This window comes from Cimex lectularius, unplaced genomic scaffold, assembly GCF_000648675.2.
Source record: "Cimex lectularius strain Harlan isolate CLEC.00 unplaced genomic scaffold, Clec_2.1 scaffold191, whole genome shotgun sequence".
NCBI classification, from domain to species: domain Eukaryota; kingdom Metazoa; phylum Arthropoda; class Insecta; order Hemiptera; family Cimicidae; genus Cimex; species Cimex lectularius.
This window is the reverse complement of record NW_019392842.1, coordinates 419,877-446,878: the sequence shown is the minus strand read 5'-3', so window position 1 is coordinate 446,878 and position 27,002 is coordinate 419,877. Positions and strand designations below refer to the sequence as shown.

Here is a 27,002-nt window from a genome sequence, read left to right as displayed (position 1 = left end):
GCCTGAATCATCTTTTTCCAGAGGATTCCATCACTGTAGTCTTCTTTCGTCCCACCTGATCATGATTTTCTATTTCCCGTCTATTCTTTGCAGGAGGATTTTTACTGGGTACTGGCAGTTCTGTTCTTCTCCTTCTTCTTTTAGAAAAAATAAACTTTGTTGAAGTGTTCAAAGCCTCATTAACCTCTTGAGTTATGCCTGTTTCAGCTACATCAGGTCTAGGAACAATTCCATCCTGTGTGACTATTTCATTACTCTTCAGGATCCAGAGAAGTAGTAGAATTTGTTGGTTGCGCTGGATCGTGCACGTATATATTATAAATAATGGGCCCAATTAGGTTAAGATTAGATTATTTTAATCACTTCAGGATTCTACTGTCCTGTTCCTTCAAAAACTTCCACTGGGATAGCTCGGCCAGGGCTTTTCAATAGCGCATTTTCTTCCTCGCTGTTTGTTTTTTCGTGAGGCGTTAAAGAGTCTGCTTCATAGTTATTTTTTATAAGGGTCCATTTTTTTCCCATTTATATCACAGTAGGGTTCACAACATATCAGTGATGTTGACACACTCCAGGGTGTTGTGGGTGCTAGTAAAGAATGTTTTACGCAGTGAACATGTTGAATAGATTTTCCAGGTGGGAATTATTCTGGTACTGATGATATTTGACTTCAATGCTCTCATGGCTTCATACAGCCTTTTGTATTGTTGTACAGCTCTAGATACCGTTTTTAGGCGAATAAAATCTGTCTTTTTGTGTTCTGCCATCGGTGTACTAACATTATCTTTCTTGACAGAGGGTATATTCCTTATCCCATTGCTTACAAAAAATGTAAATTACATAAAGAAAGTTGGGTAGTCCATCCTGGGAAAAGACTAATGTGTTTACGGAAGCAATGACAATTTGAAATATAAACTGGAGTTAGTTCCGTGATGATGGTAACTCTGATTTTTAATAGATGCTTATTCAGTACCTAAAATTTTCTTTCATGAGCATAAAATTAAATTTTGCCCGTCAGGGAGGTCTAAAGTTGCAACGCGGCGTAATTAAATTTTCTTCCGTTATGAAGCGTTTATGAAAGAAGAGGACCTGATTTAACAATTTACCTCACACGGAAATATCTATTTAACCCCGGCGTTGACGCTTGTTATTAAATTATAACGCTTGCGGGTTTTAATTATATGTAATTTAGGCTCACCTCTTTCCCCGAACCGCGGTTGATTTACGAGTAGTCTTTCTCACTATATGGCAAGTCTTAATAATAACGGATGGACGGTTCTTCTCTTCCATTTTTGCCGACTGTGGAACACTATCGACAACGGTTAATTAAGCCTTAGCCGGCGAGTTGTGTCTGTAATAGTGATTTGATTAGTGAGGGTGTCGGGCATGCGCCCCCGCCCAGCCCTACCTCAACCACGGCGGGCGCAAGGACCTCCAGTCGAGAAGAAGAAGCGAAACGGGCAGGACCTCTACTTCAGGCGGTTTCTCTTTATATCAACTCGCGTCGCGTGTTCGTAAGTAAATGGAAAATTCGTTAAGCACGATTAGCTTCGTTAAGCACCAAAGCACTTTGAACTGAAAACTCAATACTTACAACCCCCAGGTTCCAACTTCATACCGAAACATAAACCTTACAATATAACACTGAAAAACGACAATAAACAATGTACAATCACCGAAAAGTAAAATAGAAATTTTACCAATCGTTTAACTGAAAAGTTCACATTTTAAGGAAAGAACAAACACATTAACGGTCAAGTTTGAGTTATCCTTCTTCTTCAATTTTCATTAATATAAACTAAAAATGATCTCCACATACTAAATAAAACGTTTTGTTTAACAAACCAATTCACAAAAGACTTTCTCATATGCAAATTTTTAAAAAACCTTAGGATTTTTTTAAACGATAAATCTTATAAAGGAAGCTGATCAACTTAAAACCGACTAAAAGTTAATTCTTAAACGCTAGAAATGTATCGAATATGTTTACTAAACGACAAAATCTAAGAAAATTCGCGTTTTGGCAGATCACTTCAGATCAGATATCCACAAAGGCGATTCAATGCGAACAAAACTAATTATTATATTACACCATATATAAATTGACTAAGATTTAGTTCTACAATGCCAAAAATATAACCAATTTGTTTACTAAAGGTTGAAACAAATTGTTCAAACTTATGATTGACAAACTAATCACCATAAATATGATCAAAGGGTTAAGGGTTGTTTAAAAAACTAATGATTATTTTACAGTTTTTGCTTTTTTTAGAATAATCATATATTGAGAGAAAAAAATATTTTATTCTGAGGCTAGAGTCCCCTAAGAATAACAAAAAATGTCACAAAATTTATTGACAAATCTGCCATTTGAATTAATGAAGGTTTAACGTAAACATCAAGTAAAAAAAAAAAATTGAACTAAATCACTTAATAAAAAATATAAAACGTTGAAATAATGGAAGCAATAATAAGGATTTAGGGAAAAAAGCAATAATGAAGAATTCTCTGTCTTTTGTGAAATAATCATAAATTGTAATTTTTTATTGAGAAAATCCTTTTCAAATGAGTGAAATTCTTTATCTTTTAACAAAGCTAGAAGTAATATATTAATAAAACTGTCTAAATAAGGGAAAAACGAAATATGAAAATTTAATAATAAGATGACATTAGATTGAACAGTTTAAAGTTTATTTTCAAATGGAGCTTAGATATAAAATATCTCCTCTATTTATCACTCAAAAATATCTCATTCTGGTTATAAGATGTTTTTTGAAGGATAAACGATTGAAACTATCTTACCAACGACGAGAAAGTATGATTCTAGAACTTCAAATGACTTAAGTTTACGTGTTTGTTTCCATAAAGAATACACGAATTTAAATAATTAATATTACTTAATTTACTGAAAAGAAGAAAGAATTATTTTGGACATCAGTACTATCATTATATCAGTATTTCTTTATTTAAAAAATTGAAATTTTTACAAGATTTTCATACATTTTTTAACTTTAAAAAGGGAATGTGAAAATATTTCCGTTTTTCTTTCTTAAAATAGGCTAGCGAAAGAAATTGCTTTCTTACAAATATTTGTAATTTTATCATTTTAAATTGTGTTATTAGTTCGGTAAATTGCGGAGAATCCTGATAATTAATTATGTTCACCTTTGATTGACGAAAAAGTGGGAAGTTATACGGGAGTTATTTTTGCCATGATGAAATCAGTGTTTCTTTAAATAATAAATACTCAAATATAATCAATGTGAATCTTAAATTGATTTACCAGCGGAATATCAGTGTTTGTTTACATAAAGAATATCCGAATATAATTATGTCAACATGTTTGACGTAAATGCGCGAAGTTCGAACACCAGTGCAATCAGGACTGTCAGTGTTTGTTTATTTACCGAACACCTAAATGCAATTAATTGTATTACTGAATAAGGAAAAAGAGACATTTACTTGGATGAATTGCCAAAAGCCTGTTTACATACGAAATATCTAAATACAGTTAATTGTATTACTGTATGCGGAAAAATGAGATATTTACGTGGATGTATTGCCAACAGCCTGTTTACATACGGAATATCCAAATACAATTAATTGTATTTACTTACAATCTGGAGAAAAAACGTGATAAAATTAAAGAAAAATAAGTTAAAAGTTCGTTATGGCAGGAATAGTGTCTTACTGAAGTCCAGTCGTATTATGTTTGGACTTAATGGAAAAAGTGAAAAATTTCAAGTTTCCGTTAAGTTCGACATCACTGTCAGAAAAATCAGTCTTTTGTTTACGATTACAATTAATTGTGTTTAATTAGAAACTACAAAACAAAATGAAACCAAAGTGCTACAAATTGGAGGAAAAACAATGTTCATCATGGCATGGATTTATGGTGTCATACATAAATGCAATTAATACGATAATATTAGAATTAACGGAAAAACGAGATGCTTCAAATGAAATGGTACAATTGATTGTACCAACTTACGAGTATGAAAAAAGTGTTATGTTCTACATGTCCACAGACGTCAGGGTATGAGTGTTTCTTTGTTTCCAGAATATCATATAAAATTAATTCGAGCAATTTATCGTTTAAGAGAAAAGTGCAATGTTCTCCATGATATGATGTATTACTATCAGGATATCAGTGTTAGTTTATTTGCAGAATAACTTAATTCAATTCAACTGTATTTACATTCGATTTACGAAAATGTGGTAAGTTCTCCAACCGTTTAAATACTGTTATCAAAAGTAATTAATTCTATTAACTTGCTATTAGAAAATAGCGTTGCCATAAGAACTTTCTATAGGTGCGTTCAACTTTTGTTCTCCCTTATATATTTTTTTTTGCTTTTATTGGGGAAATATTTTTCAAATTTTTTCACTAATCCACCTCTGAGAGTGATCACGTATTGAACGGCAATTCACTGTCGATTTCTTCCTTGTGCTTTAGAAGTTTCGCCACGTTTTCTAAACTGCACCATAATTTTGCGCTTGGAAACACCCCTGTAACTAAAGGTTGGGACAAGGTATTCGGGAAATATCAAGGGGGCAAAACATTGAGAATATGATCGTCACCTTTTCATGTTACACCCCATACCAGGGGTTATTCCTGTTTATCCTCCGTTCGTGATAATCGACATTATTTATTCAGTGAAGAGGCTATCGACCATTACTGGCTTTATGGAAACCGTCGGAACCATGACGGTTCGTAGGGTCACTATTACCGGTTTTGCCCACACCCCAGTCGAAAGTCCACCCGCTCCAGTTTGTATTTGATACTCTTAATGGGGTAACCAAATGCGATGGGTCTTTCAGTTCCGAAGGGAATCTTAACAGCCACGGGAAGGCAGGATTGCATAAGGACGGAAGTGGTAACTTCACCGTTCCTCACCCAAAGGTCGATGAGCACCATTAATGGAATGCTTGCGCGGGGATTATCGGGCTCTAATGGACTTCGTGTCGATTGGTGAGCCACCAATAAAAGCACACAGACAAACCTTTTTGATTTCAAATGTGTTTAATATTTCATCTACCACACTGTCGAGTTGTGAGGATAAGAGTGGTGCTTGCGTAAACCACATTGTGTTGAGGGAATTAAAGGTGATAAATAAATTGGTCAAAAATGAATAGGGCGTAATGTCAATTTTGTAGTATTTACTTCCTCTAGCATTTCTAGTTTATTTTTATTATAAATTGCATTAAAATTTATTGGGAATTATTATGTTTTTACTGAAGGAATATTTAATTATGTGGTTTTGAAAAATAACAGAATAAAAGGTTTTAATTCCATCATTTTGTTTATCGGACACAATAATTGTTTAAACAATTAATATCGTATAAAATGTCCTCTGTTCTCTAAATCCTCTGTGCGCCTGTTAGGCATGTTGTTAATAAGGTCACTAATTTCATAAGGATTTCAAGGATCAATTTCACTCCATAGATGTTTGCAACGTTGCACTCAGTCGATGCAGGTCAAATGCTGCGGATCGAAAAGACTTCTCTGCAACGCATCCGACATGTGCTCTATGGGATAGAGGGCTGGATACAATGGGGGAAGGGGCTGATGGAAAATTCCCAGTTTTTCTAAACATTGATGAACAACTGGGCCTTGATGAGGTCTTGCCAGCAGGCAATTGCCATCCAGAAATCAAAAATCCCCGCCAATGAGATCCCTGGTTTGAGGGACGTATTCCTCGATAATTTTGTGGACATATTGGTTAGATTGCATTCAACAATATGGAGTACAGTTTGTCCTCCAGTGTATATCCCAGCCCAGGTCATTTCACTGCCTCCACCAAACTGCACGGAAGGGATCACAAACTGGGGCATTGCTCGCATCCCCTGTTCTCGGTAGACTCTTCAGTAAAAATCAACGGCTCGTCAGTAAAAATAACAGCATTCCAATTTGTGTTCTCTTCTTGACGCTCCCTGCACTATATTCTCCTGAGTTGCTGGTGGTGGGCTGTTGCTGCAGGTCGTCTCAAAGGGGCGTACAATTACGAATCGTTTGTGTTGATAAAGGCCTTGCCAAAATATCGTACATCATTTAAGATCTGGCGGGCACTATGGAAAGGGTACCGTCTTGAAGCAATGACAACATTTCTGTCCACCTTTAGCGAGTAATCTTCATGTTTCATATTGTTAAGTAAATCCGTAAAATGTGTGGTGATTAGTGACCGTTAATCGATAATTATTCAGAAATCGTGAGATGTGGTCTGGTGTGATGTAGGTTTCAGAAAAACGTCTTTTTTATCGTGCCAACGTTTTGATCTTTATTGAGAGAAATACTTTGGTTGAATATAAAAAAAAATATATTTTGCATTGTATAAATTCACTTTTCCACATCCTAAATGTATTTGTTAAATGTAAACAATGTTTGTAAATCCCAGACCCTGAAGATGTTCTCAATAAAGATCGAAACGTTGGCACGATAAAGAAAATGTTTTTCTTTTGCACCTACATCACACCAGACCGCATCTCACGATTTCTGTATAATTAAATCCGTAAAGTATACTTAAGTAAATAAAAGAGGAATAACATTTTTTGTTTGTGTTTTCTATTTTGCTTTATCCTACGAAGAAGAATATATCGGTTAATTTAATTAAAATTAAGAGAACAAGAATAAATTGGATATATTCTTATTCATTTTTGCGCAGTTTAATTAAAATCTTCAAAAATTCTTTTTAATAAACTATGAAGAACATACTTTTAAAAATGAAACCAAACTCATAATTAAATAAACTTTGTGGTCAACCATGATTATATTATTCAAAAGCAAACTTTTTAAAGTCCTTTATTTTCTTGTACTTTTTTTTGATACCAGTGACGGGAGGAGTTCCCTCCTGAGCACTGCAGCTTAGCTGTACAGCTTATTGTACTTTATCCCTGGTTCCATATTTTGGGGGAGGGCACACAACACAAATGTGAACTTGAGCCCCCGTTGTACTGGTGTCCTTTCATCGAAGAAACTAATTTTTGAAGGGGGTTGGTACCAAATTCAGCGTCGCTGAAATCGGATCCCGCCCCTTCCATTGAAGAGTGTCGTGTCAATTTCTTTCAATTGCGGCCACCGGTCCCCTTAGGCGTCAGAAAAAGTCCAGAGGCGACGGTTGGGATCGAACCCACGACCGCGGGATCTACTAGCCGAGAGTCTGACGCCTTAACCTCTCGGCTACCGCGACCCCCTTCTCGTACTTAACTTCTTGTACTTCCAAACGTCGGAAATTGAAATAAGAATAGTTTTTTACAAAACTTATTAGAAAACAACTTTTTTCCCCCAGAATGTCTCTTATAGTTGTGAATCAATGTAGCTCGGTGGAACACCCAAATTTTTACTTGCCTATTCAGTCAGACTTAAAAATAATTTAAGAACAATTATGAAGTTTATTGTTTAAACTAAAAATACTGGGCGGGCAAAAATGATCGGTAACGCTCAAACTGCAAGTCCAGCACCCTGCGGCTGTATGGAGAAATTCCTCATTTTTCATATAAAGAGCAAATATTTATATAAGCCAACGAATTTAGCTCGAGAATTTAGCTAATTGTTGATCATTGTCGCTTTCTTTAAAACAGTTTGACTTTTACACCAAAATATGCTTCCAAATAACATGTCTCCTAAGCTTTCCCCTGTGGGTTTTGCGACATGGCAAGTTTGTACATTTAAATTTAACTACCATAGGAAAAAATTATTTTAATAACACGGACCTACAGAAAAAATTTAATAAACCCAAACCTAGTCAAATATTACCACGACAGTGTTAAATTAGTTTGTGTCTAGACACTAAATCCGCTTCATGGAAAAACTGGTTTTAGAATTTTGTTTAATTGGTTATATTCTAGCCAAGTTTACAATTTCAACTTCAATCTCCTTTAAACAACGCTGAACCATTTACAATACAAACAATTATTTTAAAGGTCAAACCAAATCTTCCAACGATGGCTGCAGACAAGGAAATCATGGATCATGTTTGACATTTTATGCAGAACATATGTAAAGGATCCTTCAAAATATAGTACGAACAACGAGCCGTGAGATTATTCTAAAGATAATTTGGTAATATTTTGACGACGTTTGGTCACATATTATTTATGCTCTGGTTACGGCTACAAGTGCTCTCGGCATTTCCGGACTAGTATTTATTTTAGAATTGGAATACCGGGTTTTTCTCAGATCGTTCTTCAAGGTTTTTGATCAAAAGCGTATTTTCGTTGTTATTTTTGTCCTCTCGTAAAAACGCCAGCCGTGTTCCATCACGCAAGGAGAAACGTGAGGTTTTCGGATTATTTTATCAAGAACCCCTTATCAGGCACCTCTGTCCTAACTCATTTATATTTATTTATCACGGATCGCTATGACTCCCGTTTCGAGAAATAGACATCAAGTATTCCGTTTGTCCCGGCTGGGACTTAAGGGCATCGCTTTTTCCCTCCACATTAACTATATAAATAGGGGTCGGGGATTTGAATAATTACCGTTTCAACCTTCAGACGTATCACATAACACAATTATCGTTTAATAGAGTTGCAATAATTAAATACTTCAAAGAGTTTTTGATTTTAGTAAAATTATTCTGTGATAAATTTTAAACCATCTTAAACTTGTGAGAAATTTAAGTTTGAGTTATTCGCGGGATCTCTAATTGTCCTGTATTTTTTGTTCTTGTTTTTATTATTATCAATATAAAAACTACTAATGCAGAGCTTTCTCTACAGTTTCTATTTGTAGATCATAGTAGAGGTCTTAATTTTTTAGGTTTATGGGCGCATTGTCTGTTTATTTCACTACGCTGTTCGTAATTCATTGAACGATTTTGGCGGTGGTTAAGCTGCTAAGCTGGATGCCAGTCCACATGCTCTCGATGACTGTTGGTAAAGTAAACGCTATCATCCAGAAAAATGGAGAGTTCTTGCTGATCAATCAGTACATTTTTCCGAATTTGGTTGATTGATTTATAGAAGCTCGTACAGAATTGGCTCATGCACACTGGAAATCAGTTGTTAACCCAAGACACAATCTCGCTTTCGTACATTTTTAAGTACATGTTCTGTTTACACATGCATGGGTACACTTTACTCAATATTCCACTATCGTTCTTCTTACATTATACTATAAAAAATACATTCTTTCTCAATATACACTGAAACACAAAACATATAGCATAAAAGTGACTTGTTTTTCTAAAAAATCGGAACAAGAGACTCAAATCTTCACTGCTATACTCAAGCATTCTCTTAAAGGGTCTCCTACACGCCCCCTATAAAGAGCCAATTATTAAACAATTTAATTAAGTGGCAACATCGAGCAACCTTTCTTTACATGCCGAACAATCACGCAGGCTTTGATTCAACTGTACTTCACCGTGTGTCACTCGCTTGGCCTATTCCTAATCGTACTAGGATGATCCGACAGCCACCTAATTTTCTTCTTGTTTTCTGTAGCCCTGAAGTAATTTTTTTCCATTATTAGAGGGTTGCAGGACCTGGAATAAAAGCTATTCTAGCTAGCTCTAAAACCACGTGGGGGCGAGCCACTTAGTGGAAAACAATCTCATTGCAATTAGCCAATGCCTGTCGTTTTTGGTCAATTGCTTACTTGCTTGCTTTAATCTCCTTGTGCTCAGCGTACGCTAGAATTAACGGTTTGGTTAGGGGGGGGGGTCATAATGAACCACCCCCTTTTTTTACGAGGGTTCGCAGCAAACACAGAGGTTATATCAACTCTCGAGGTGCAGGTGTTTTTGAAAAAAAGCCCATTTGTAAGTATGTCGAGTTCGAATGCAGGGCTACTGGATTCTAACCCGGGACCTTTACCTTACAGTGATGAGTGCCGTGTCAACGCCTAAACCGTTGCGGCCACCGACGCCCCCATTTATTAATGTTAAGTGTACGTCTGATGTACGTGAAATTTCATCTTGTAGTTTGCAAGATGATGAGATTGTAATTTCGTATGCTCTACTTGCTGGTTTGATTTGCCAGACGTGTGTTTTCGCCATTTTCTGTGTTTGGCCTGTGTGATTTTTGTAAAGTTCGGTCTCTTGCATACGGTCGTGAGTGCAAAACAAATTTCAAAAATATATTTTTCTGTTGCCACCCCACCGTGCGCTGTGCAGACTACAGTTGCACCTTCCCGCACAGCCACAGAGGAAAGCTCCCAGTTTAATAGGATTACTGTTGAGGTAGGCAGGTGTAAGGGATTTTCTGGAGAATTATTGGAATTTACAGAACAGTTACTAAAATAGCGTAAACATTTAAAATACTATGCTCTGAAAATTAAATTATACAGTGAATAATATTATATAGCTGGATTCTTTTAGAATATTTTTTTTTTTGAAGAGACATCTTTTGTTATAGAAGTTACCTGTATGTTGGGTTCGAATGCAGGGCCGCTGGATTCGAACCCGGCAACTTTACCTTACATTAATGAGCGCCGTGTCAACGCCTAAACCGTTGGGGCCACCGACGCCACCACCCCTTATATTGTCATTTTCATAGCCAAACAGTAAGGAAGCGACTTTTTAATTCTGGTTATCAATATTTTTAAAAATGGGACTTTAGAACTGAACCGTCGGGGTCATCATTAGGAACCGGATTTAAATGTATTCACATTTTTTTTTCTTTGCCTCTTACATCGTTTTTGAAAATTTTATTTCATGCTGTTTACAACCAAAAACCTTATTTTATGTTACATATTTGTAAATATTTAGTGGATTTTACACATAAATACTATTTTATCTTAATGTACATAGTTTGGTCCATACATAATAAAACAAACAACAAAATTACCTACTAAAAATTTAAAAAATGTGAAAAATACATAAGGTTTTAAAGAATTTTTAAATTTTTTTTATATTTTATATATAATATACAGGTATATAAAAAAAGTTCAATACGACATGGACAACAATCCGTCTGACGGGAGTTAACTAAAATGACAGGAAAAGATAAAAGTGCTAACAAATCAAATGAAAATTACCACCTAATACTAGTATTCATTTTATATAGATATGTACAATTATATATTTACATCTTTTCTTTTTTCTGTTTCCTTGGAAAGCTCTCACCAATTGAACTGGTGATTCAGTTGATACCTATGTTGCCAGGCTTCGCGATCGAAATTTGCAAGGGCTTTACAATTTCTTATTTCGTTCAAGGTCTGGACAAATACAATAGGGGTATTCACGACGTTTTTAAGATGGTAACTCGAACAGAAAAATGTCCAGTAAGATCATAAACGCCCCCTTTTTTTTCTTAGCATGTTAAGTGTTAATGTTTCCGCAATGCTGCGCGTGGCGATTGGTAGAACCAAAAATAAAGCTACAACAATCCTTGAAGGCTTGTTTTGGTTTTCTTTTACGTTAAATTGTAAGATGCCAGAAGTTAATACAAACGGAAAATTAATCAACTCTTTCATTCAAAATGCTATCTATGCCCTCGAAAAGTAATAACAAACTATAAATTTCAATTCGTGCCGACATACAGTACTTGTACTCCTACAACTTTATAGGATAGATGATGTATCTACTATGAATGGGAGTAAAAGGACAGGTCAGAAATTAACAAAAGAAATGTATTGGTCTGATTTAATTAAAGCGTATTTAAGAATAAAAATACATGTAAACTAAAAACAGCTGTTAAATCCATGACTGCCATGTTGGGTACCTACGTCCTAACGGATAGCAATGTAACTACATTTTCGACCTAACATCTAACATTGGCCTTGGCTTGTTAGATCGAGCAATGTTAACTTACAGGTCTACGTCATCATTTTTCTCGATCTAACACGACCTAACAAAGTTTAACACAAATAGCGTGAATACCCCTAATGTGGTAAAGGCTAGAAACACCTCCACATGCGGAAGGCGTTTTTCCGACGAAATAAAACACTCAGCCACAAAGCGAAAAACATCTTCCTTTACTTTTGAGTTGCATAAGGAGCACAATTCGTTAAGATTAGATTTCCAGGGTACAAAATTGAGATATATTTGCTCGCAACGCATTTTTATGTACCATCGCATCTCGGAGAGGCGTAAAAGGTTTGTTTGCTCATATGTAATAAAATAAACAACACAATTACCTACTGAAAATTTAAAAAAATGTGGAAAAATACGTAAGGTTTTAGAGAATTAAAAATTTCGTGAAAAGCCCGACAATCTCCCCTTTGTTTTAACTATTTCTAAGAATATTTTAAACAGTTTCAAATTTATAGATGAGTGCATTTTAATAATCTGAACACTAAACATATTAAAATAACATTTAATTGTGGCGTGGAAGTAAAATAGAAATAGAACAAGGCAAAAATGTTCGGGTAGTAAACGACAAATTGTGTGCAGGTCGGTTAAAATCAATCCGGTCAGCCTATTTTCACTGTTGGTTTGAATTACACATTTCAAACGACATCGACGCAGAAATCTGTTGACCGTTGTTGCGTTTTGCATTTTGTATGCAAGGACAAACCCCGATATTGTCGGGTTAATGGACAAAATTAGGACCGGAATATCTGAAGATGGCCAAAGATGTTTCACATTAAAAAAAATATGTTTGTATTACGCACGAATGAGTTTTAGCAATATTCTTCTGGAGAATTCCTGCTGTCCTTAGCTTATTTTTTCCTCGTCTAGTTTTCTTTGTCCCAAGAATATACGTAATACATTTGGCCCATCTGTCATCCGACGTTCTTAAAGGATGTCATGTATTATCCAAAATCTTTATATTTGCTCGACATCTTGGACTTGTATTTGTTTATACTGTTTTAAGTAATATACTTCATGAATTTCAAAATTTATCAAATTTTACGTTGTATGTTTTTGTCAGGTTATATGAAAAATGATAATTGTTGTGTTTCTTTTATTATTAAATTGTCAAGTATAAAAGATTACTTAAAATTTGAATTTTGGGATAAATTAATAAATCTACTTGAACCAAATTGAGGCGAAAAAAAAATCCGCGTCGGAGTTATCTCTGTGTAAATTTCCACGGATTCTGTGATCACCACCTTCATTAGCCAAAGAGGGACAACTTTCTAAAACCCAAATCCTTTTCTCTGCCATAAGTCGCCGCGAGACGGAATTCACGTGGATCAGATTGGAAGACCTTTCATCCCCTTTTTAACTAGAAAAGGGATTTTAGTTAATTATAAGTTTAATTATTATTTTATTACGGCCTGCCGAGTAAGTAATTATTGAGTAGACAGTATTCGTCAACTTATTCCAGATGTTTTACTTTTGAAGGGCTAAATGACAAAACTTGGGTCATCAGCTTTAATCCTCATTAAATAAGTTAAATAAGTATAACTGGGAATATCGCCAATTAAAAAGTTTCTGGACGAATCAACTCGCTTTCCCTTTGGCCGATGTTTGTACCTCTCTGGGTCAAATACATTTTTTATTTTTATGTTAAGAACACGTTTGCATTTGTCTACCCTACAACTTAATTTATATTTTTTTTACTGGATTTAATACAATATTATTTCTACAGCGAGGAACGTGTTTCGGGGTAGGTTGTAAGGGAAAGTAGAGAGCCTCTGAAAACAACTTAAACACCAAAAGACAGAATGTAAAATGTTGTTTAATTCTTAAAAATTAAACAATCGCATATTTCGTAAATTACAATAAATTCACATTCTCATAATAAACAAATTTGGAATTATCTGCAAAGGTTACTTAGGTCTAGGAAAATTGCTTATTTTTGGAACAACCACCGGCCAGCCTTCTGCAGGAAATCATAGAATTATTTTAATACGTTCCCGTAATAAATACATATACAGATTTGATGGATTCTTAGAAAGAGCGGAAGAGAGGACTGATACATAGATTGACAGATCAAAAAAGAAAGGGAGAGAGAGAGGGGGGAGAGAGAGAGCGAGTGAGTGAGATAGAGTGTAAGTGAGAGAGTGAGTGAGAGAGGGAGAGAGAAAAAGAGAGAGACTGTAAGAGAAGCACAAGGCAAAAAATTAGAACGATTCGGCTTCTTGTCTGGTAAACAATGGTATTATTGAACTTAATGTCTGAGAGCAAGGCTGAAATACATAAATACATAATAAAAATATAAGAATAGAGATAGATTAAATTTTAAAAATTAAACAATCGCATATTTCGTAAATTACAATAAATTCACATTCTCATAATAAACAAATTTGGAATTGTCTGCAAAGGTTACTTAGGTCTAGAAAAATTGCTTATTTTGGCAACAACCACCGGCCAGTCTTTTACGGGAAATCATAGAATTATTTTAAACTTTTATTTTAATACATTCCAGCAATAAACACGTATATAGATTTGATGGATTCTCAGAAAGAGAGGACAGATACATAGATTGACAGATCAAAAAAGAAAGGAAGAAAACGAGAGACAAAGAGAGAGAGAGTGAGAGAGAGAGAGAGAGAAAGAGAGTGAATGGGAGAGGGAGGGAGGGAAAGAGCGAGAAAGTAAGAGAAGCACATGGCAAAAAATTAGAACTGGTTTCTTGTCAGGTACTTAAACAATGGTATTATTGAACCTAATGTCTGAGAGCAAGGCTGAGGTACATAAACACATAATAAAAATATAATGATTCAGATAGATAGTTAGGTAGATGGATAAACACATAGTTAGGAAGACAGGGAGGTTGTGAGAGAATTGCAAATTTGCAAATACAAGAAGAAGAAAAAATTCAAGAATTGTAGATAGATGGAGAAACACCAATAGAGTGAAAATGGTTTTGTGTGTGTGTGTGAGCGAAATAGAGTGATTAGAGAACGTCAATTACATATGTACATTTCGCTAACTCTATGTAATTTTATCGTTCTGCAAGTTCAGTGTTCTATAAGTTAATTGGTACCAGTTCGTCAAGGATCATTAAATAAAGGTTCGAAGTTTTCTCAACAGGCACTTAGTCGATCGAATAAGTTAAACGATTCTCAAGAGTGTGTTTAATAGTTTCATGTAATCAGAACAACCTTCTGCGAGGTTATTTTTATTAGGCGGAATTAATTAATGATTACGATCCGAGTTGTACAATACAGCGGATCATTAATCGATTATTCACTTTATTTTTATTGACAAAATTGACAAGAAAAATATTAGGCTACTAGTGGAATTTTGTTTACACAAAAAACGCTTCACCTTTCAATTTTTTATAGTTTCAACAATTATTTCCATAGCAGATACTGGGTTTATTTGTGTTGCCGTTTTACATGGATGAGGCATATGGAAGAAAAGTTGTTGGTTTTGAGTTCTACAAGTCCCACAGCGTCTTAGTTATATACTTTATACTTTAACAAGATAACATCTAGTTGTAAATAATGTAAATCTCATTGAGACTTCCTGCTATAAGGCGTCTTTCTCGCGGTGGGGTGCACCTCGAGGGATTTAGGGTTGTGAAGTTGCCGCTGCTGTTTCCAAGCCAATTTATCTGCCATTTGCATATCCTACGTTCTTACAATGTGACACCCAATGTTTCGAAAGTTGAATGCTTAATATTTATTACATTAATAATGCCGTTGATAATAATACAAATATAGGTGAGTAGATAAATTCTAGATAATGAAAGAAGAAAAAGGAAGTCTTGGGAAGTTATTGTAACTCAAGACTCTTATTTCCAAAAATATTTGTGTATGTATGTAATTAAAATGTAATTAAATTAATACAAAGATTTTGAATATAGCCTATCTATATTTTGTCCCAAGGAACATATACTTGCCAAGGTAGTGGTCCGTGGTTTGAATCTCAACATATCTTATGGCATAATATGAAAAAAGTGTGTTCATTCCACCTCCATATAATCATTCTTTTTCTATCTCTATCTGCATATCTCTATCTTTATTTACATATCTCTATATTCATATACAGTACCCATCAAAGTGAAACCGGACCACTTGGTTTTTGCACAAAAAATGGCCAATTTTGAAAATACACCTTTTGGGATGAGGAATAATTCGACTGTCCATAACCACTTGTTTGCCTCTTTACGGAAATTCCACTTTTCAATTCAAATTTTACAAGTGTTGTAGTTTGGCATCGAATAATGTATTGAAACAATGGGTTTATGTATGGTAAAATCTGGAGAGAGAGTGATCTGTTTTTTTCCCATGTGCATGTAAAAAAGTTGTTTGCCCAAAAATCATGATTAGCTCGAAAACGGTGAAAATTCGGGCAAAGTGGAAGATGACCAATTGAAAGCTTATTAAAATTTCCTATCGATTGCTGTAGGACGCCGCACTAGGACGATTTCATGCTTCCACAGCTGAAATTGACGTTTTGGTAAAAAGTGCAAAAATTATTATGTTCCCGACCTTTTAAATTTACTGATGAACCATAGAAGCTAGGAAAACATTTAAATAGCTATCTTGTTAAGCGTAAAATTGTCTAAAAAATGAGACCTATTGGAGGTCTGTGACTGACAAAGTATACATTTCTATCTATACCTTTTTATTTGTTTATACATCTCTCTTTTCCAAATTTTAATTTTACAGAGATTTTTTCTCTTCCAGCATCTTTTTTTCCACCCTTTTCCCTTTTTACTCTCTCTCTATCCCTTTCCCTCACCCTTACCTGGCTCAATTTGCATTTCTTTCTCTCTCTCTATCTATCTACTCTTTTTCTATGTTTTTGTCTGTTCATCTATCTCTCTCTTTTTTCGAATTTTAATTACATAAGCATTATCTCTTTCTTCAGTTTCTTTTTTGTTTCCACCCTTCTCCATTACTCTCTCTCTCTCCCGCTCTCGTTAATTATAAGAGAGGTAGTCGCGACCTAAATTTGATTGATTTTAATTCATTCTCTCTCCCGTCTCGTCATCTATCTACCTTTATATCTGCCTGTCTCTATCTGCATACCTATGCATATCTTTTATATTTTTTCCACCTTCTTTCTCTCTCTCTTTTTCTTACCCTCCCTCTCCGTCATTTTCACCCTCGTCATGTCTTTCTTTCTCCCTCTCACACCCTCTCTCATTCTTTCTTTCTCTTTTTCACTCTCTAAGTGTCCATCTTTCAGTTTCTATATTCCCATTTTTTTCTCACTCTCTAGATTACCTGTTACCTTTATTTGCTCCTAATAATCTCTCTATTTTTATCTATCTATCTGTCTTAGTTTCTCTTTCTCTCCCCCCCCTCTCACTCTGTCTTTTTCATTCTCTAACTGTTCATTTATCTGATTTTTTTTCTCCTTTGTTTTTCACCCTCAAAATTACCTGTTACCTTTCTTTGTTCCTAATCATTTCTCTTTTTATCTAACTATCTGTCTTAGTTTCTCGTTCTCTCTCTCTCCCCCTCTCACTCTGTCTTTTTCACTCTCTAACTGTTCATTTATCTGTTTTTTTACTCCTTTGATTTACACTCTCTAAATTACCTGTTACCTTTCATTGTTCCTAATAATCTCTCTTTTTATCTAACTATCTGTCTTAGTTTCTCTTTCTCTCTCTCGCCCCCTTCTCACTCTGTCTTTTTCATTCTCTAACTATTCATTTATCTGTTTTTATTATCCTTTGTTTTTCACTCTCTATATTACCTGTTACGTTTCTTTGTTTCTAACCATCTATCTATACTATTGTACTTTCTAATTATCTATGTATACTTATATTTAATCCTGTACAATATATGTTTGTAGGTAGTTGGTAGTATTTTTATATTAAATTGAATTCTCTCTCCCTCCCACCCACCCGCTCCCTCTCACATTCGCTGTCTCTCTCTCTCTCTCTCACTCTCTCTCTCTCTCTCTCTCTCTCTCTCTCTCTCTCTCTCTCTCTCTTACTGTCTATCTCTCACACACACTTTCATTCTCTCCTATTTATAGTTTCGACGTTCATTAATAAAATGACAGAAATGTCTTTTTTCTCTGGATGACGAAACCGACGGCGAATCGCATGACGCCACACTTAATTTTCTTATATTCGATAATAGGGTATTTTTCTCGTTGGCGTTTTTTTGCGTTTGTATCACTTAGGAGAATTTTGAACAGCAATTTCTTCCGGCGATTTTGACGGTATTTATCGCCCCCTTCTTGTCACATCTGATGCGACGTTACTGGTTTTCCAATTTTGAAGGCTCAGCTGTCCCGGGGATTTTTATTTTACGGTCTTAGAATCGGGCATTGAACTAACGCAATTATTCCCGAGTCGGCGGATCGGGATAAATTAATTCTCCCAGATCTTGTTAACCGCGCACCAGTGGAACCGTGCACGTACAGTCCCTGTTGTATTATTGAAGACTTCCACGGTTTATCCAGGCTCACTCGGAATATTCCCCCTCTAGTACAATAATTCCCATCTTGAAATTTAATGAAAATTTATAGTTATATTTGGCCTTTAAATTGGAATTAAACAAACAAATTTTAATGTTCTATTGCATCAAATGCGCTGTTGTTCAGTTTGCAACTCCGAACTGGTAGAGAAGAACAAACACTAAGGAGTTCATTAAGCCACCCATGGCGAAGTTTGCAAAAGGGGGTTTGGAATTCGGTAAAGGACCAAGATTAGAATATTCAGAATATTGCTTTCAGATAGGACGCTGCAGATTCTGTAATCATCTTTAAACAAATGGCTTAAGATAAGCTATATAGATTTTGCCAGAAAGAGAAAGCAGCTACTCGCTTTAGTTTTTCTTTTTTTGTTTACAACTCATTTTTACTTTCATTTTTGGAATTTGATTCTAGCTGCTTACAGACCTAAAGCACTTATACTAAAAGCGGAAATATATTGGTAATAAATAATGAAGAAATCTAAAGACTGATAGTGGCAATTTTATTATTTTTATTAGTAAAAAATTGCACATTGAACTAAGTAAAAATAAATTAAAAATGTGTGGTGATTAGTGACCGTTAATCGATAATTATTCAGAAATCGTGAGATGTATGTTTCAGAAAAACATTTTCTAAATCGTGCCAACGTTTCGATCTTTATTGAGATCATCTTCAGGGCTTGGGATTTACAAACAATGTTTACATTTAACAAATACGTTTAGGATGTGGAAAAGTGAATTTATACAATGCAAAATATATTTTTTATATTCAATCCATTGTCCAACAATTTAGCTTTCCTTTTCCTATTTATCCCTTTCTCTATAATCCTGAAACGGTAATCTGGCCGAACCATTACCAACACATTGTTTCCCTTCGTCGGCTCTTTTTACCTCAAAGAAGCCGACGCTTTATACAAAAATGTCTTTTCTATACTAACATCCTTCCCCACCCCTTCAAAATCCAACGTATATAAACACAAAATAGCAAAATCTCACTGGCACTCTCAACACGACACGCAAGAATGGCACAATTACACAGAAGACAAACACTTTGAGTGAGTAAAAAACATTGATTGAATATAAAAAATATATTTTGCATTGTATAAATTCACTTTTTTCCACACCCTACGTGTATTTGTTAAATATAAACAATGTTTGTAAATCCCAGGCCCTGAAGATGATCTCAATAAAGATCGAAACGTTGGCACGATAAAGAAAATGTTTTTCCGAAAACTACATCACACCACACAGCATCTCACGATTTCTGAATAGAAATTAAAAACATATTTTCAGTTAAGGTAAATGACCAATAAATAGATCAAATCGATCAATGGTTCTTGGGCAACTTTAGGACAATATTAACTTCCATTATTATTATTATCCATACAAGATTTTCTCAAAACATTTTATTACAGTCTTCAATTCTTGGTTACAATATGTAATTTTATGAACATTGATTTATTTACACCTATTTACATATTTACATTGTGGTGAGCAAATAATCAATATTATTCTCCCACTTCACTTCACTGAATAAACCGCAATGCCTACTACTCAGAAAGGAGGTCGCTGGGTCATTTCCTCTTAGGACGATTATTAGGATGCTATTGAACAATGTCTTAGCGAGACTATTGGCGTGATGGAAGAGATTTTTAAGGACTTATGCTTTAGACTAGGTTTTACCCGCGACTTCGTCCACGCCGGACTCTGTTTTAATGTACCTGACAACGACAACATAGCAAGGGAGATTGTAAATCATCATACCACCTATGAATGTCACTAATGTGATTCAGAGTGCTAGTATGGCTTTCTAATGCAATGTACCGTTTATCAAATTCTTGACCGACAATCACTAACGCAACTTTATTAGCTATTGGGGCGTTATAGCGGCCTCTGTGGCCTTTAACGGCTTTTTTGCAGCATTGATAACAACTGAATGAATCACAGATAGGTGTTACCTTTTCAATGGTTGGTTTTGAGCCCTTGATGTATGAGTTCACATGATGGAACATCTTTTGAAGTATGTTGACCACTTTCCACTTCATAACTGCACAGTTTGAGGATCTGCTTCTCCGCAAAATATATAAGAATCGAAGCACCGAACTTCCAATTAAATGGCAAAATTGACCCAGTTCCTTTAACGTCGGCTTAAATCCATCTTCAGATACCTGCTTAACTCCAAATGAGGTGATTTGAAAGCAGCTATTGCACTTCCGGATATGATTCATAAAATGATTAAGCACAGGATGAAAATCCATAATTAAATTGTACAGCGTTTCGGGCAGAGGTTCAAATGCCTAAAAAAAAACTTTCTCGCCACTGTAACGCATACCAGAAGCTTCTTCTTGCCACTTCAAAGCATTACACCATTGATACTGGTGGATCGATCATAGTATCTATGCTGACAGTGCTATCCAATTCATAGGATAACTCGAAATCATAAGCCAAATCTTTTTCCACTGAAAAGTAGAGAGAACGACACTGCGCGAGAAGTACACACAAAACGTTGACACTGTAAACCACCAGATGATGACAAGATTACGGAATTCTCGGATTTTCCTCTGCCAAATTCCAACAGTTTATTATGCATTAGAGATGAACTTGGATTCATCAGACCATAGGATATATAGTAGGACGTTTTCTTAAGCCTCCCAAATCGACATTTCTGAAAGGAAAGTTAGACGCCTGTTGTAATCAAAGTCCCGAAGTCCCTGGACAAGAAAGGAGCAATACGGTTAAAATTAAAAGTCCGGAGTACATCTGTAATTTTATTTTTTGAAAAACCTAAAACTCTTCCAACATTTGGGAAAGAGGAATTCGGATTTTCGCGAACATTCAATCAAATATTCAGCTCCTCGTTGAAATACGCTGCCGTATTCTTTTTGCTATAACTTTATCAGTTTTCAACCAATTTAAAATGTGATTGTATCATCGTTTTCAGTGTCCTTTAAAATGATGTGTCAGGATGTACAGGGCCGCATTTGAAATTTTGAAATTCAACTGGTGTCTAGGTTACATTGTACAATTTTTTCCCCAAAAAATGTAAAAATTTAAAACTAGACAAAAAATATTAAATATGTATTTTTTTGATAGCGACATTGGCTCAAAAGAAATTCGGCTGGGCTATCTAAAAAGGACACCATTTAGATAAATGGGATGTTAAGGTCGTTGTGGATGGTAGTATAGGAATCATAATACGGAGTATTTATAATTGATCTGAGGAATTTAGACCGAGACTGTGGATATAGAAGATATAGAAAGGCTTAGAGGTGCCCCACAGTTCTGTACCGTGTGACCAAATCGGTTGTAGTAGCGTTTTGTGAATAGTAAGTTTGTTTTTCATCGATGGCTTGGATTGTCGTCCTGTAAATTGTAGAGTAAACCGTAGCGTTGGATCAAGTCTTGTCGTTTCAGTCGTATAATATGATTCCACGTTAAGTGTGAGTCGAGGTGGAACTCAAGATAACGAACACAGTCGGATTTGCGATTGAAACATTGAATATTGTGAGAGGAGATTTGTTTTGAAGTGTAAAAGTGATGCCTTGCATTCATTTATTATAATTTCTGCTGTACATGTGGTATGTTCCTGTAGATCTTCCCAAGCAACCACAGGATCGGGGTTAGAAGGTAGTACGGCAGTGTCATCGGCAAAAGATGCATGGAGAGTAGTAGGTTTAGTGGGAACATCTGCAGTATAGTGTTAATAGTCGACAGCTGATGTAGAGGATTGGCCCGAGCATACGCCTTATGATATCCCGCGGCCAGAGTAGTTTGATCCTTGTCGGGCCCGAAAGAACCGCTCTGTTAAATAAGAGGAGGAGGATTAAGCTTTAATTTGTACTTAGACCTTGTACCACAACAAGAAAGGCTCCCAATCAATATTGTGCGCTCAAGGAGGATATAGGTTCTAAAAACTTGCTGGACTGTGGAATGATGGGGCGAAACCCGAACTGATGATCTGGGAAAAGGTTGGAGAAGTTTAATTTTAGCAGCAGACTTTTGAAGAGAATTTTTTCAAACACTTTGGACATGATGGGAAGTAAGCTAAATGGGCGATATGAGGAGGCTTTGTGGACTGGTTTGCCAGGTTTCGGGAAATGAGTAGGTTTTGATGGAGTCCACTGAGAATTTGGGCCGTAATTAGGTCAAAACCAGAAGCAAGTCGACTACTCGCTTCGTATCGACAAGTCTTTTGTCTATGTCCTTCGTGAATTCGGGAGAATCCTCTCAGGTGCTCACACTATGTGCACTTTTTCTCTGTTCGGACGCAATTAGAGTCTATAAAGGAAGACGGATTGTACGAGCTGTATTAAACGCTACCTCTTAGTGCAAAGACTGTAAAGCGATAATGATCTATAAAGGATTATGAAGAAAATTCTTCTAAACAAAATAAATAAAAAAATGTTAATATAACAGTGCAAAAAACCAAACCAATTTTCCCTTTAATACATTCAATCACGCCGAATGTTTATTATATCCGTGGCCCGAATTCCGAGATTCCTGTTCCGAGCCTGGTGTTTTTGAGGCTTACGGCAAAAACAAATAAGAAGGAACGCTTCCAGCCGGCTGGAATGAATGTATACAGAAACACGTTAGCTTCGACAAACAGAGGGGGTCTGGACGACTAAACGGTTCGGCACACACTATCTCGCTAATGACCACAGAGGAGCAAATAACCATGGTCTAAATTAATTATATCGGCCCCTTTAACGTTTCAACCATTAAAATTTAGAAGTTTAAATTGCTCAACGGCAATGGTTAAATACTGCAAATATTTTAAACATTTCGTTATAAACAAAGGTTAAATAATGGTCAAACAATTAATTAAGGTTTTTAGTTGAGATAAAAATGTCAATGGCACGAGCGGGATTCGAACCCACGATCTTCGGCTTGATAGCCGCTGCTCCACCACTTTAGCTAACGTGACCTCGATCCACTCGGACACTAATTTCCCATCTCAACCGCACCTTTTGAATTTTCCCCCCTTTTTGCCATTATTCAACGCGTATCAAGCCGAAGATCGTGGGTTCGAATCCCGCTCGTGCCATTGACTTTTTTATCTCAACTAAAAACCTTAATTAATTGTAATATATTAATTNATACCGCATCTCACGATTTCTGAATAATTATCAACTAACGGTCACTATTCACCAGACATTGCGTCTAATATGAATGCTTAGAACTTAGAGACAAAGAAAGAGATAGAGAGAGAGAGAGAGAGAAAGAGAGAGAGAGAAAGAGAGAGAGAGAGAGAGAGAGAGAGAGAGAGAGAGAAGAGAGGGAGAGGGAGAAGGATAAAACAGAGAAACACAGAAAGGAATAATAATAACAGTAAAAGAGAGAATGAGGGAAGACAGGGACATTTAAAAACGCCACTTTCTACTTTCAACGGATAAAGTGCAAATGTACGCTATTTATTTAATTAAACCCTATTAAGAGATTAACAGTGATCAACAAAATATAGTAGCCAATATTTTGTGAGCATAATGTAGCTTGTTGTTTAAAATTTAGAATTGACCAGGAGTCGTTTGGCTCCCATAGAAGCTATTTGTTTTAAATTGGGAATCGCAAGTGTACTAATACATCCCTAATCTGGCTAATCTGTTAAATAACGGGCACCGCTTGAATTTCTTCTTCGAACGACAGCCGGCTACGAATTGAATTTTACGGGTAATTGAACGTCGCTCGCTTTTAAAACTCAAAAACCTCCCTAAACAAAATAACGTTTCCAATCCATGAGAGCTAGGAAATATTTGGACTAATGGATTTTGGACTAATTACGAGTTGATTTCTGCCCAATAGCGTTAAAATGTGCGACAAAGTAGTAAATAGTGAAAACATTGTTTATTAATATTATGTATGTTAGACAAATAATAATAACAAAAAGAAAGACTTAGATCTTGTTTAAATTGATCCCAGTTATACGAACACCCTGCGTGCCTGAGATCATCCATGTTGGATGAACTGACAGTTAAGCCCCAATTGGGACGAATCGTTTGTTTTTTAACCAAATTGGGAATGGATTTCAAAAGATCCCCTTAAAAATCCTATCCTTGAGGATAACCAGCTAAAAGAACTGAGTTTAACAATTATTTTTAGTACTTTACATTTCCGTTTTTATTGCGATTCTTTATCTACAGACACGGTAATTTTAAAACTAAATTTATATTTAAATGTTTATGACTGACTTTTTTAGTTTAAAGCAATAAAAACGAAAACTTTTTCTACATAAAAATAACATGACTAAAATTAGTGCGATGGCTATTTAGTCTAGATATCCTCTAGCCAGATGTTATAAATAAGAAATAGCAAACTGAAGCACGATAAATATACTTAAAAAAGTACTTGCCGAGAAATGGATTCTGCTTTTAAAGAATGTGAAGAGAAAAACATATTTAGGAAAGGATTCCCCTAGGAAATACTGGAAACGATAAAGCACGCAATAGAAACCTGCTTAATACAGCCGAGCTTTGCTTATGCGCCTGAAAGTTATGCGAAGGACTTAGTAGGGTGCAAAACTTTCGAGTTACGGAAGATAAGCGCCCAAATCTGTACAGGAATGGTAGCACAAGATCCTGATGTAGGTCTGAAAATTAATATATTAGAGAGTATACAAAAGAAATGATTATTTTCAACATTAAATTATACAAAATCTATTGTAATGAGCCAATTTTCAGCTAGTTGTGGTAATTAATTGCCTAGAAGATCTTGACACAATAGGGCCTATTGCCTTTTCTTACATTGAATGGACTTTGACATATATAGGTTTTTGAGCTTTTCTATTGTCTTAATTAACTTTTAGCCAGTTGCTCGAACTACTTCAACTACATCTTGGACTACAACTATCCTACAACTATATGGCTCGTTTGTAGGAGTAAGGTCTAGACTATATGGTGGTTGTGGCAATTTGATCTATTTGATCTTGGTGGATTAAGGAGTGCCAATAAGTGTTCCTTCTCTTTGGGATCCATTGTTATTAACCAACTTTCAACCAGTTGCTTTAAGTACTTATAATAATCCTTGAGAGGGCTTTCTTTCCGGCGAATCTGTAGAAGCAATGTCTCAAGTATAATTAATTCAATTTAATTTATACATATCTTGGTCCATACCCAAAATACAGCATTTTGAGATCCATGTCGTTGGCAATCCCATCAGGTTTCTAATGATATTGCTGGCACCAGTTTTTCGGATTGGTTTCTCTCCTGCTGAAGAAGGCAATGCAAGTTGGTTTGTTGACATGGATAATAATCTGATATAACAGATAATAGTCTGAACATTCAAGGTTTCGTACGTGTGGCAGAAATGTAATCTTATTTTTTCTATGACCAAAGATCACCCCATCTTGCAGTATCTCTTTTGGTTAACCAAAGTAAATCTGTGAGAAATAGGAGTACATTTTTTCCCTAAATATTTACATTTATAATTCAAAAACATCTAGGTTGAAACAAAGAACCTTTGTAGATCCAAAACAATAGAAACACTACCTCCTTGAAACAACGGAAAAATCCGTTTGACCACGATCGGTTCGTAGGTTTCAGGATGTAGGCAATAAAATAAATTCTATTGTTTGGCAAAATGACATAGATATTTAATATTTTGGCTTGTTTGTACCCTCTTAGCCTTTCCTATACGTAAACTGAGGGGCAAGCCTACATCTTTTCATCACTTTCACCATGTGATCAAGACATCTCTGCTAAGAATGCGAAGACTTGTGATTTTATTTGATTCTAAATATATTTACTTGTTCGTTATCAATGTCGAATGGCTGGCCTGAGGCTTTTTCAACAAGGTTATAAATTGTTTTTTTATAAATTCTTCAAACGTATGCCATGCCGCATATTGCTGTTTAGTTTTAACGATTTACCGAGAAATATCATAACTTGTCAAGAATTTTGCCAATTTGTCATATTTTTTTAAACATAATTAATTAAAATTGGTTGTGTTAGTTGGTCAAGTGGTAACAGATTGTGGTTGTAAAACCCAAGTCAATAAATTATTAACCATACAAAGAGGTGCACTAAAATGGCTATGTAAAGGGTATCGAATTACGTCAACAGACGCACTTCAAGTAATTACAGGGCAGATACCAATTGACTTAGAACTCCTTAAAATAATAGAGATAGGGTTATCGTGAAAAAAGGGCCAGAGGCGACGGTGGGAATCGAACCCATGACTGCGGCGTGAGAGTCTCTCATGCTAACCACTCGGCTACCGCGATAAAAATCTTTTTATTTAATTGTTTCATTGTACTCATGTTTTTATTACTAGTCAACATAGTCTATTTATATTGTTTAAAAATGTTCTAACCGCCAAAAATTCTCTTTAAAAATTGTTATAAAACCTTTCAGAGAAAAAAATCCCTGTAAAACCAGATCGCCGCCCAGCGGTCCATCCCGGAAACGTTATAATATAATTATAATTATAACGGCTAAAGATCTGTGTAAGGGGACCTGTTGTGATTGAAAAAAAATTATTAATTTATAAATTTATTAAAACAAATAATGTGATAAATAAAAAATAAAATAAAAGCAAACGCTGTAAGAGGTTTACACCGAAAAACAGCAAAAACACACAAAAAAAAAAAAAGATTGTGGTTGTAAATGATGATCATTGATGACCTATTAAATGAAGAGGAATAATTGTACAATATTTATAAAGAGAGGAAGAGGATATAAATCCGAAAACGAAGAAGGACAACAAAACAGAGAACAGTTGCGTCTGAACTGTACAACTTGGTGGTCTATTCCTTTGACGAAATAGAAAGACAAAGGTCTTAGAAAAAACAGTA

General features: G+C 35.3%; 1 protein-coding gene across 1 annotated transcript in view; it reads left to right on the top strand.

The window, feature by feature from the left end:
* Positions 1 to 1,448: 1,448 nt before the first annotated feature.
* LOC106664932 overlaps positions 1,449 to 27,002 on the top strand; it is a 205,050-nt gene continuing 179,496 nt past the window's right edge. The window contains exon 1 of the mRNA XM_014391023.2: positions 1,449 to 1,511. The gene's annotated coding sequence lies outside the window, so the exon portion shown is untranslated. The remainder of the gene's footprint in view (positions 1,512 to 27,002) is intronic.